At 40.9% G+C, this 10,029-nt stretch overlaps 1 long non-coding RNA gene across 1 annotated transcript in view; it reads right to left on the reverse strand.

Moving 5' to 3' along the window:
• Positions 1-947: 947 nt before the first annotated feature.
• Positions 948-10,029, reverse strand: part of LOC147016226 (uncharacterized) — a 23,617-nt gene continuing 14,535 nt past the window's right edge. The window contains exon 4 of the long non-coding RNA XR_015050066.1: positions 948-2,040. This is a non-coding gene — a long non-coding RNA (uncharacterized LOC147016226). The remainder of the gene's footprint in view (positions 2,041-10,029) is intronic.

Raw genomic sequence — 10,029 nt, forward strand, 5'->3', positions numbered from 1 at the left:
TCATCCAATTTAGAGGGACAGCCTGATCTAGGCAGGGTCTTGGTGGTGCCATATGCTTTCCACTTCTGAATGATTGTCTTGACTGTGCTCCAAGGGATACTCAAGGCCTTTGAAACATTTTGTACCCATCCCATGAATCTGTGCCTTTCCACAACTTTATCCCCAAAATTTGTAGAATTTATTAACTTGGAAGTTGGGGGTTATGAGGTGTAAATAAAGGTGTAAAAAGCCTGATTTAATGCAATTCAATTCCAGGCTATAGGGCAACAAAAGGTGAAAATTTTGGAGATGGTGTGTAGATTTTCTATAGGCACTTCATGTCAATATATAGCATGAGGGCGTGAAATGTGAGAGGGTCGGGGTGAAAATGCCACTCATATGGCTATGTACAATGCTAATTGACGATGCATTCTATGGTGATCAATAAAGTTTCCATCTCCTAAATTGCGACTCAATGTTGTCTTATTACAGTGTAAAAGGATCTGGAGAAGACTGCTTTAAAGCGCTAACCTTCTGGATTTTTTTTTTTCAACGATCTTTAAAATCATCACTTAATTAAAATTGAAGTACGAGGTGTCCACATTGAAAGGAAACAACTTTCATGCCTTATAAGTTTTTATTGAACAAGTAAAAAAAGACATAAAATGTCATAGCCCCATTCCGAGGAATGCTCGAGGGCATGTTCGATACCTTTTCTTATTTTACAACTAAAATGGCCACCAGTCGGCCATCTTTGATCACATTGAGAAACCAAGTGATGTGCATTTGTATACCATCATGTGTTGTCTTTGTCCCAAGTACGAATAAATTCGGTCCATACATGTCCGAGATATGGTTGCGGATGCATGCACGGACACGAAACTAGAGACCAAATCCATAAGTCCCCGTTTCGGACAAAGTCCAACGGGGGCAAATAATGCAAACAGAGGAATATTCACACAGCTCAGTCGGTATGCTTGAGTTTCATTTGGTATATGAGTACATATCATTCAGGTACATGAGTAAACATTCAACATGTACACCATTCGTCGCACGGACGAAGTCACAACAGTACTCATTTTCCCTCCATACATTTTCGAACATCTCAGGGGTTATGGAGGCCACTGCCGCTGTGATGCACTCTTTCAGCTGAAATGTTCTGCAACCTTTGTGTAGTACACTTTGCACTTCACATAACCCCACAGAAAAAAAAGAAAAAAAATTGAGTGGGGTAAGGTCAGACGACCTTGGTAGCCAGGAAATGGGTACATCTCTACCCAGCCAGAGGTCTGGCACCCAGACATCAAGGAAGGAGCAGACATCATGGGACCAGGGGGGAGGAGCCCCATCCTGCAGGAATATGAAGTTCGGATGGCAGTCCTCTACCTGCGGTGCCATGAACAGCTTAAGCATGTCTAAGTACACATGGCAGGCCACAGATTTTTCCGCAAAGAAAAATGGGCCAACAATCCTGTTATGCATAAGTCCGCACCAAACATTAACTTTGGACTGTCTCTTTCGACCTTCTGGATTACATGTGGATTGTCCGCTCCCCAGATGTGGAAATTGTGTTTATTAACGCACCCACATGTGTGAAATTTTGCTTCATTGGAGAACAAGACAGTTCAGGTACTCACGGTTGTTGTCCAGACTGTGGAGCACATGCATAGCATCATTTCTCCTTTTGATATGATCATCCACTCTTCGCTGCTGAACCAGTTGAAGCTTGTATGGATCGAGCTACAACCATGTGCACACAACTTTATGCACAGTTGAACATGGAATTTGCAGTTCGTTGCCGCCACAACGGATCGACTTCCATGTGGAAGGCAGCACATGTGCGTTCAACATCTTCCTTCGATGGTCTGGGCTTTCCTCCACCATGCTGTTTTAGAACACTGCCAGTCTCCTCAAATTTCTTCATCCATGCGTACAGGTCTCTTGGGTCGGTGGTTCCTTGTCAAACGTTGTAAGGAATAGTCATTGTACCAGGTTAGGTGACTTCAATTCGGCCATCCATAACACATTTCACCATTTCTTGTGGGGTCATCATATTTCAATCTGAAACACAAAATAAACTTTAAGCTCAGAAACTGACACAAATGGTGTGGTAACTGTCTAACTTTCAACATAAAAAGAATTACAAGGCATCAAAGTCGTTTTCAATGTGAACACCCTGTATTATACTTGAACAGTGCATGGGGTCAGCCTAGTGTTGGCTTAACGGTGAAGGTGGCTGGCTTAAGATATTAGGGTTTTGAGTTTGAGCCTCTGTTGTGTTATTGAAATAACACCAGATTGGTTGACTCAGCCTGCCATTGAAATAGCACCAGATGGGTTGACTCAGCCTGTAATCCTTCTGAGGTCAGTAAAAATGAGTACCAGTTACTGGTAACAGGGGGCACTGCATAATCAGCAAAGCCATGCTCCCAGAAAATGATGGAACCAGCAGCCACAAGCTGCACGGGGTATCGTGTTCAATGAACTCTCTTGTTATTTATTTAATTGCGTTAATCATACATTCAGGATCATGCATACAATATCATTAAAATATAGAAAATTTCAAGTCATATTGTATTGTGTTCACCAAAAGGTGATCTGTTTTGTCATAGGGGTTAATTTAACTAATTTCAAAATGATTTTAATTTTTTTAAATTGTCATTTGGTAATAAATTTAATTTATTTCCCAAAATTAATTTCGCTGAACAAAAATTTAGCAACCGAGGTAAAATGTACGTCTTAGACCAATTTGAGCATGCTCGTTTCGAGTCTGAAAGCAGAATTAACCAAACACGAAAGGATTTTTACTTACACAGAAATAATTGGAAATGCAATGTTACATATTTTGAGTGTTCTTTTTAATACTGTGCACTTCAATATTATATTTTAATCTACCTATATAAAACACGGTGTGTATTTGTCTGTCCCCCTTCATAAGGACGATTGTTGTTGGGTCTTAAGGCCAATTTTTAAAAACACGACCATGTGTTCACTGCGGTATATTTTTCAGGATAAAAAACTCGAAAAACATTTTCCGTAAAAGAGTGATTACGTCCCTTCGATTGGAATTGTAGACGGTGACTTGCAAACCAAGCCTCAAATGCGGTGTACAGAAGCGTTTTCTCAGAATAACAATAAATACAAGGCATAGGGAGGTGAAATATGTTGCACATGATGTGCAACGCAGAGAGTAAAAAAGGGGTGTTCATTTATGTCCGTAGGATGTCTAATAAATAAATAAGGAAGCACACCTGAAGCTGAGCCATAGCCTCAGAATTTGGCTGTACCGTCGAAATGAAACGGGCCAGAAGATAAAGAAAATAGGATCACATTTGTACACGTAGTGTTTTAAAATAATATTTTCTAACTATGAAACATAATATCCTCCAATCTCCTTGAATATTTCAAATAAAATCATTTCAACCCCTCATTTTTGATGGGCTTTCAGACTAGTATTATTATATTTCAGACTAATATGAATAGACGAACGCGTCTCAACATGCAGACTGCTTTTGCTACGTATGTGGCAAGTATACGCCTCGTAACCAACAGAAGAACATGACCCATCGTCTCACGGTCGCATACAAGCATGACTGGTTGCAAGGTTGGCGACCAAGACAAGACATGGGCACCACACATATGTTGCACTGTTTGTACTTCCAGACTGACAATGGTTTAATTTAATGGGTTAAGGGGCTGTCACCCCTTGACATTTTAGCCAGCGTATGGCAAGATCTCAAAATGTATGTAAAACGCTGGCGTACGCTGAACTATTGATGTTTTTTTTTTAAAGTTTTGGGCGTATAATAACGTGTTGGACGTATGCATAACGTATTAGTAACGTAAACAGAACGTTTTAATCACATATAGAAAACTTATACCTACGAATGCTGAGCGTGTTGTCGGCGTTCACAACATATGCCCAATGATAGTCTAACTTATGCATAGCGCGGCAGCGTATCGCCGACGATCACATGGCGTAGGCTATTCATAGGCTGCGGCTCAACGATTCAAATCATAACCGCACTAGACATCGAAGTGTGAGGCCGCTGAAACACCTTGCCAGCGTATGCCGACGTATGAAAAATTTGCCGAACCAAGCTGGCACACGTCGAATACGTGATGGGTAAGTTTTGTATACGTTAAAAGCACGCTGGCATACGTCGTCATACACCAAGTACATCGAGAAATTTTCAGCATGTTGGAAATTTCTCGACTATTACTAACCCTAACACATGTTCCGCATATGCTGGCATAAGTTGTAGGCATGCTACGTGATCGTTGACACACGTTACTTGTACGTTACTCATAAGTCGAAAAACGTCGAGGTAATGGTTAGCGTCAGTGTTCCAGACTCCCTGTTGTTGTTTTTTTTCTTCGGTATGACGGTTATGATTTTAATCGTTGAGCGGCAGCCTATTAATCATATTATATTATAACCGCACGAGAAATCAGTGTCAATATCACCGTCATACCGAAGAAAAAAAAAAAACAGGGAGTCTGGAACACTGACGCTAACCATTACCTCGACATGTTTCGACGTATGAGCACCTTACAAGTAACGTGTGCCGACGTGTGTCAACGATCGCGTAACGTGCCTACAACACGTTACTCATAGATTAGAAATAAGTTTCGGGTACGCTAATCATTACCTCGACGTGTTTAGACTTATGAGTAACTTACAAGTAACGCGTGTCGACGTGTGTCAACGATCGCGTAACGTGCCTACAACTTATTGCCAGCTTTATGCGGAACGTGCGAGTCATACGCTGGCATACGTCGAAAAATTTCAAGCATGGAAAATTTGTCTAACACCTCGGCGTACTACGACGTATGCCAGCGTGCTTTTAACGTATTCGACGTGTGCCAGCGTTTTCGCCAAATTTTGCATACGTCAGGCATACGCTGGCTAAATCGTCAAAGTGTGACAGGGCCTTAACGAACATCTACACCATTCGCGATCCCAGTGGTGTGTCAAGAGCCAAAGAATTGTCTGAATGACTTACTTCTGCATGGTTAAAGTGGCTGGATTCACAAAGAAAAACATGGGTAAAAAAAAAGTAAACAAAAACAAGATAACATATCCAGACTGTGAATCGGCACGAAAATCTGTGCCGCATGGTGAGGACAATCCCGTACCTCTTCCACCAGCTGCTGCTGACATTGAAAGTGATGATGATAGTGATTACACTGATGACATTAGGCTTTATGAACCAGCAGAGTTGAAGTATGTGAAACACCCTCACCTGACCAACCAGGAAGAATTAAATGACCTTGTCAGGGACCTTGAGCTGTTAAGGCAAAAGGTGAAGTCATTGGGTTCATGTTTGCAAGAGTGGAACTTGTTGGCAGAAGGCACAAAAATCGAATTTTTGTGAATGCCATGCAAACTTGGCAACATTCTACCAGAAGGAGAATAGTGTGTGCTTCTGCACTGATGTGAACAGCCTCATGAAGGAACTAAGCTACGAACACAATTCTGATGAATGGAGGATATTCAGACTCCAGCAAGCACAGACTGAAAGCGGTGCTTCTCCACAATGGCAATGAAAATCCATCTGTGCACGTGACGCATGCTGTCGACATGAAAAAGACGAGTCCATGGAAGTTCAACTGAAGCTAACAAAATTCAATGACCACAAATGGAACATATGCGGTGACTTAAAAGTGATAGGCCTATTGCTTCGTCTGCAACTTGGGTATACCAAACATATGTGCTTCTTAAGCCTGTAGAATAGGTGAGACGAAGTAAATCACTACAAGGTCAAAGAATGGTCAGGAAGAATGGGCCATACTCCAGGAAAATTCAGTGTGCAACATATATGCCACAAGTACATCCGCAAATAATATTTCTTCCGCCACTGCATGTAACACTGAGCCAAATGAATAACTTTGTAAAGGCAACGAGTGTTGAAGGTGTGGGATTTCTTTACCTGAAAGGAAAATTTGGAGCGATTTTAATTGATACCAAATTGAAGGCTGGAATATTTATCGGACCACCCACTGGAGCTGGCTGCATGGGAGGCTTTCAAGCTGGGAGTCCACAATTTCCTTGGGGAACCACAGAGCAGCCCACTTTTCCAAGTTGGTTCAAGATATGATAAAGGCCTTTAAAGAAATTGGCTGCCATATGTTGCTGAAGTTGAATTTTCTTCATTTACACTTGGACTTCTTCCCAGCCAACCTTGGTGCTGTGGGCGATGAGCACAGTGAGAGGTTCCAAGATATCAGCACAATGGAGACGTGCTATCAGGGCCGTTTCAACCCCACCATGATGGGAGACGACTGCTGGTTTATTCAGAGACAAAGCACTGCAAGTCAAGCAAGTGCTTAAAACATTTCTAAACAAACAGTTAATGTAAACTTTATAGTGTTGATGTTGTTCAATATGCTTCAGTTTATGGTAAACAGTTACTGTATATTATACAATGTGTTTATATTGTGCAAATTTTGTAATGTGCTTGCTTTTTTTTTTTTTTTAAATAAACAATGCTGGAAAAATGTCATATTTCTGTATCATAACCAAAATTCCTGAGGTACTAATTCAATTCCGACTTCAGATTTGGAATCACATGCTCAAATTATTGAAGGGCACCGGCATTTATCTCTGTAGCAGACGGAAAGTTTATTATTTTTGTTGGTGTTCGGTGTTTTTCGGACCCAAAGGAGCCTCAGATTTATATATATTTTTTAATGTTTTTTGTATACCAAGTGGAAGGTTGTAAAAAAGATGGAACAGAACAGAAAATTAAACCAATGAAAAGCAAGAAACACACCAACAGTAAGGTAGAGGGACACTTGGAAGAAGAATGGACGGGTGGAATAATGGAGAGTGTCAAGGGATGAGGCGGAAGACAGGGCATAAAAGCCCAAGCACAAGTAGTAAAGAGCTGAAAGTACAAGAAAGGAAAGCAGGGGATGAAATAGCAGTGTAATAAATAAAGGGTGGGTCAAGGGAGAGATGAGAAACAACAGCCAAAAAGGGTGAGCTTGGGGAGAGTTAATGAGGGTAGAAAATATCAATATTGATGGGAGATGATGTCAGACAAACAGCCACCTTCACGCTATTGGCATAGGACATGGTTGAACAGATTGATGGAGGAGGTTAGGTCCAAATAGGTCGGAGATAGGACAAATGAGTGAAGGTGAGCATTGTGCCTCGATTTGGGAAATTTCAGCAGAAATGAAAATACCCAAAACCTTTGTTTCAAACAAGCACTCAATGACATGTTTGGGGCAATGATCACAGCAAGGTATCGGCAGTTGGAATGATTTTTGAAAAAATAATTTTCACATGAAGGTTGGAGATGGAATTCTAGAGGATAATTCCCATCTGATGGCATATCAAGATGCTTTCCTCAATAGTAATCCAATAAAACCACATACTTATTAATTAAACCATGATGTTTATCTTGTCCACCAAGACTCACCTTTAAGAACACTAACATTCCACCTCTACACCTCCACCCTCCCCCAACACCCCTTTGCTTTTGTACAATATATACCTGAATGTGAATTATCCTGATTTTTGCACAATTCAATTTTTGTTTCGTTTTTATACAAAGTCAAGGCTCGTGGAAGAGCTACAACACTGAATTGATCAGGTTACAACACAACAAAAAGAGGAGTAGAGAAAAGAGGAAAAAAAAAAACAGCAGGGTTGAAGCATAAAATAGAGGGAGACTCAGAAAAATAAGCGAAGTGGGGAGGAATGGGGGTTAGGAGGGACGCATGGGTTAGACAAGATGGGTACAGAAGCAATCTCTCAGGAAAGAAAAACTTGAAATTTGGAAGGAGGACCAAAGCACCAAACACCAACTTTAAAGAGCGACTTCAGTTCAGAAAGTGAATTAAATGACTTGGTATCAATAAGGTATAATAAATGACCAGGTTGTATTAATTCATCGATAAAGTTCCATTGCTTTGATATTTGATACTCATTTCAAAACGTGTTGAATAATGCACCCTCTATAAACAAGTGGCATATTTATTGATTCCCAGTTGAGCGGCAAACCCTGAGACAATGGTTCAGACTTGCTCGTGGCCGCTTTCACTTCATTTTCATGTGCAGACTGCCTGGAATGACTGACGAGAATTCTTCACGAAGAATAGACTTACGAGAGGCCCAGCGGCATTCGTGACACAATGTTTCTCTGCCCAAACAGCACCTGGCTAGATGACTGAGAAAAGAAAACTAGGTTAAGCCAGTGCAGCTGTTGTTTAATATAAACCTCAGCTCTCCTTCATGGTTGAGGTGAAGGTAAATGAGAAACGAGCACCAGTCAGTGATTTGATACGATAACGACAAATGGAGGATAACTCTGACATGATGTCTTTGGACAAAATGTGGTTTGTAATTACCTTCAAACGTGTGCTGATGGAACTACACAAAAGAACTTTCAAAATGTTTTGATACCAAAAATGAGCTGGAAACAAGGCATTGGATTTTTGTCTACAAGAGAGAACATGCACACGACTGCTTGCCATTTAAAACCGCAAAGTTTGATGTGACAGATGCCTGTTGCTCAAGGCAGCGGATGGAGCGGGTGGGGAGTGTGAGGGTGTGAAGGAACATTGCTCAGATTTAAAGAGACAAGGGTTGGGAATGTCGTGTGGGTGGGAAGTGACATAGCTCAGATTTAAAGGACAGGGTAGGGAATGTAGTCTCATGTGGTTGGGAGGCTTGCGGGTGTGCAAAACGTTGTCCTGTCGTCAACGTGAAACAATACAACAAGAAAGTTCATAACCAATGATTTATACCCAGAAAGGATCGTTTCAAGTATAACTTTTTGCTAAATAAACACCTGCTTATCAGTACCTGCCCAAGAATCATCGTCCCATGCAAAAGCTTTTAGAAACCATCTCAAAAACAAACGTTTTTGCTCTTGGGATAAGAGTGAAAGTCATGAACAGAAGACTTTGGGTGGGGAGGGGGGGGCAGAGAATTATCACTCTGCAAGTTGGTAAGCATGTCCATACGCCTCGATTGGCTATTCGAGTAAGCGATTGTATTTCGTGAAAACACCAGTTTTATGATAAAAAATCGATCTTGCTTTTTGTACCATTTCTGTTTTTGATTTAGAATGCCTGATGGAAAATGGGGCTGGCAGGATCACAGAGACATAGAGGTAGGCACACCTGCTTCTAAGCTGTCTAGCCTGGGTTTGAATCCCATCCCAGCTAAAAACTGTCATCCCAATGCTTCATAGGCAGTGTGATTCATCCATGTGTATGCCGTACTGTCTGCTAGCATTAGTTGGACATTAAAGATCCCGGTGTCCTTCACGAAGAATAGGCAAGCTATCACCGGCACCATTAACAAATTACAAATTCCTGGCCCTGACTTCCAGAATCGGAGTGGTGACCCATCCAGGATTGCAGCCCAGCAACTACTTCCACAGCACCAACGCCAATATGGCATGGTAGATTGTGATGAATTTTGCTCAGAATATGATTTCTAAATGTTCAGAAAACATGTATGTAACCCTCCTGAATAATATTTGAATTGATAAACGTTTTATTAAACCATCTCAGATAACATTTCTCTGTCAAATTAAGACTTTTTAGGTACAATTCATATTTATGGAATTAAAATAAATTTAAATAAAAAATAAATTTTTCTACCTTGTTTTTGCGAGCCAAGCTCGTTACATTTTTTTCACAAGGGCAACCCTGAATGATTCCACACTCACTGCAGATTTATTTACCGGTAATACGATCATCGATGCTCCATTGTCAGAAGCATAAGTCTCGGATCGAGGGTTCTCCTCCGAGCCATTCCCAAAGGATTTGGAACTTGTAGTCAATGCCAATGGTTCAACCCATGAACCCAAAAGGACTTTACAAAGAACACTTACGATATTGCAATGCGGGTCCCAACCTTGTGGGATTGTTTGAAATGTCTGTTCCAAGAGAGTGAATGAACTGTCTTTCATCAGGTTAGAAAATGTTGAAGGAAAGAAGGTTGTGACAGTTTATGAAAATGAACAAAAAACAAAAACAAAAAAAAGATCTTGCCTGAGTTTTTTGTGATGGTTATTTTCAAGGTAA

Source organism: Eptatretus burgeri, chromosome 12 (assembly GCF_056783735.1).
Source record: "Eptatretus burgeri isolate ZD-2024b chromosome 12, Ebu_testis_v1, whole genome shotgun sequence".
Lineage (NCBI taxonomy): Eukaryota > Metazoa > Chordata > Myxini > Myxiniformes > Myxinidae > Eptatretus > Eptatretus burgeri.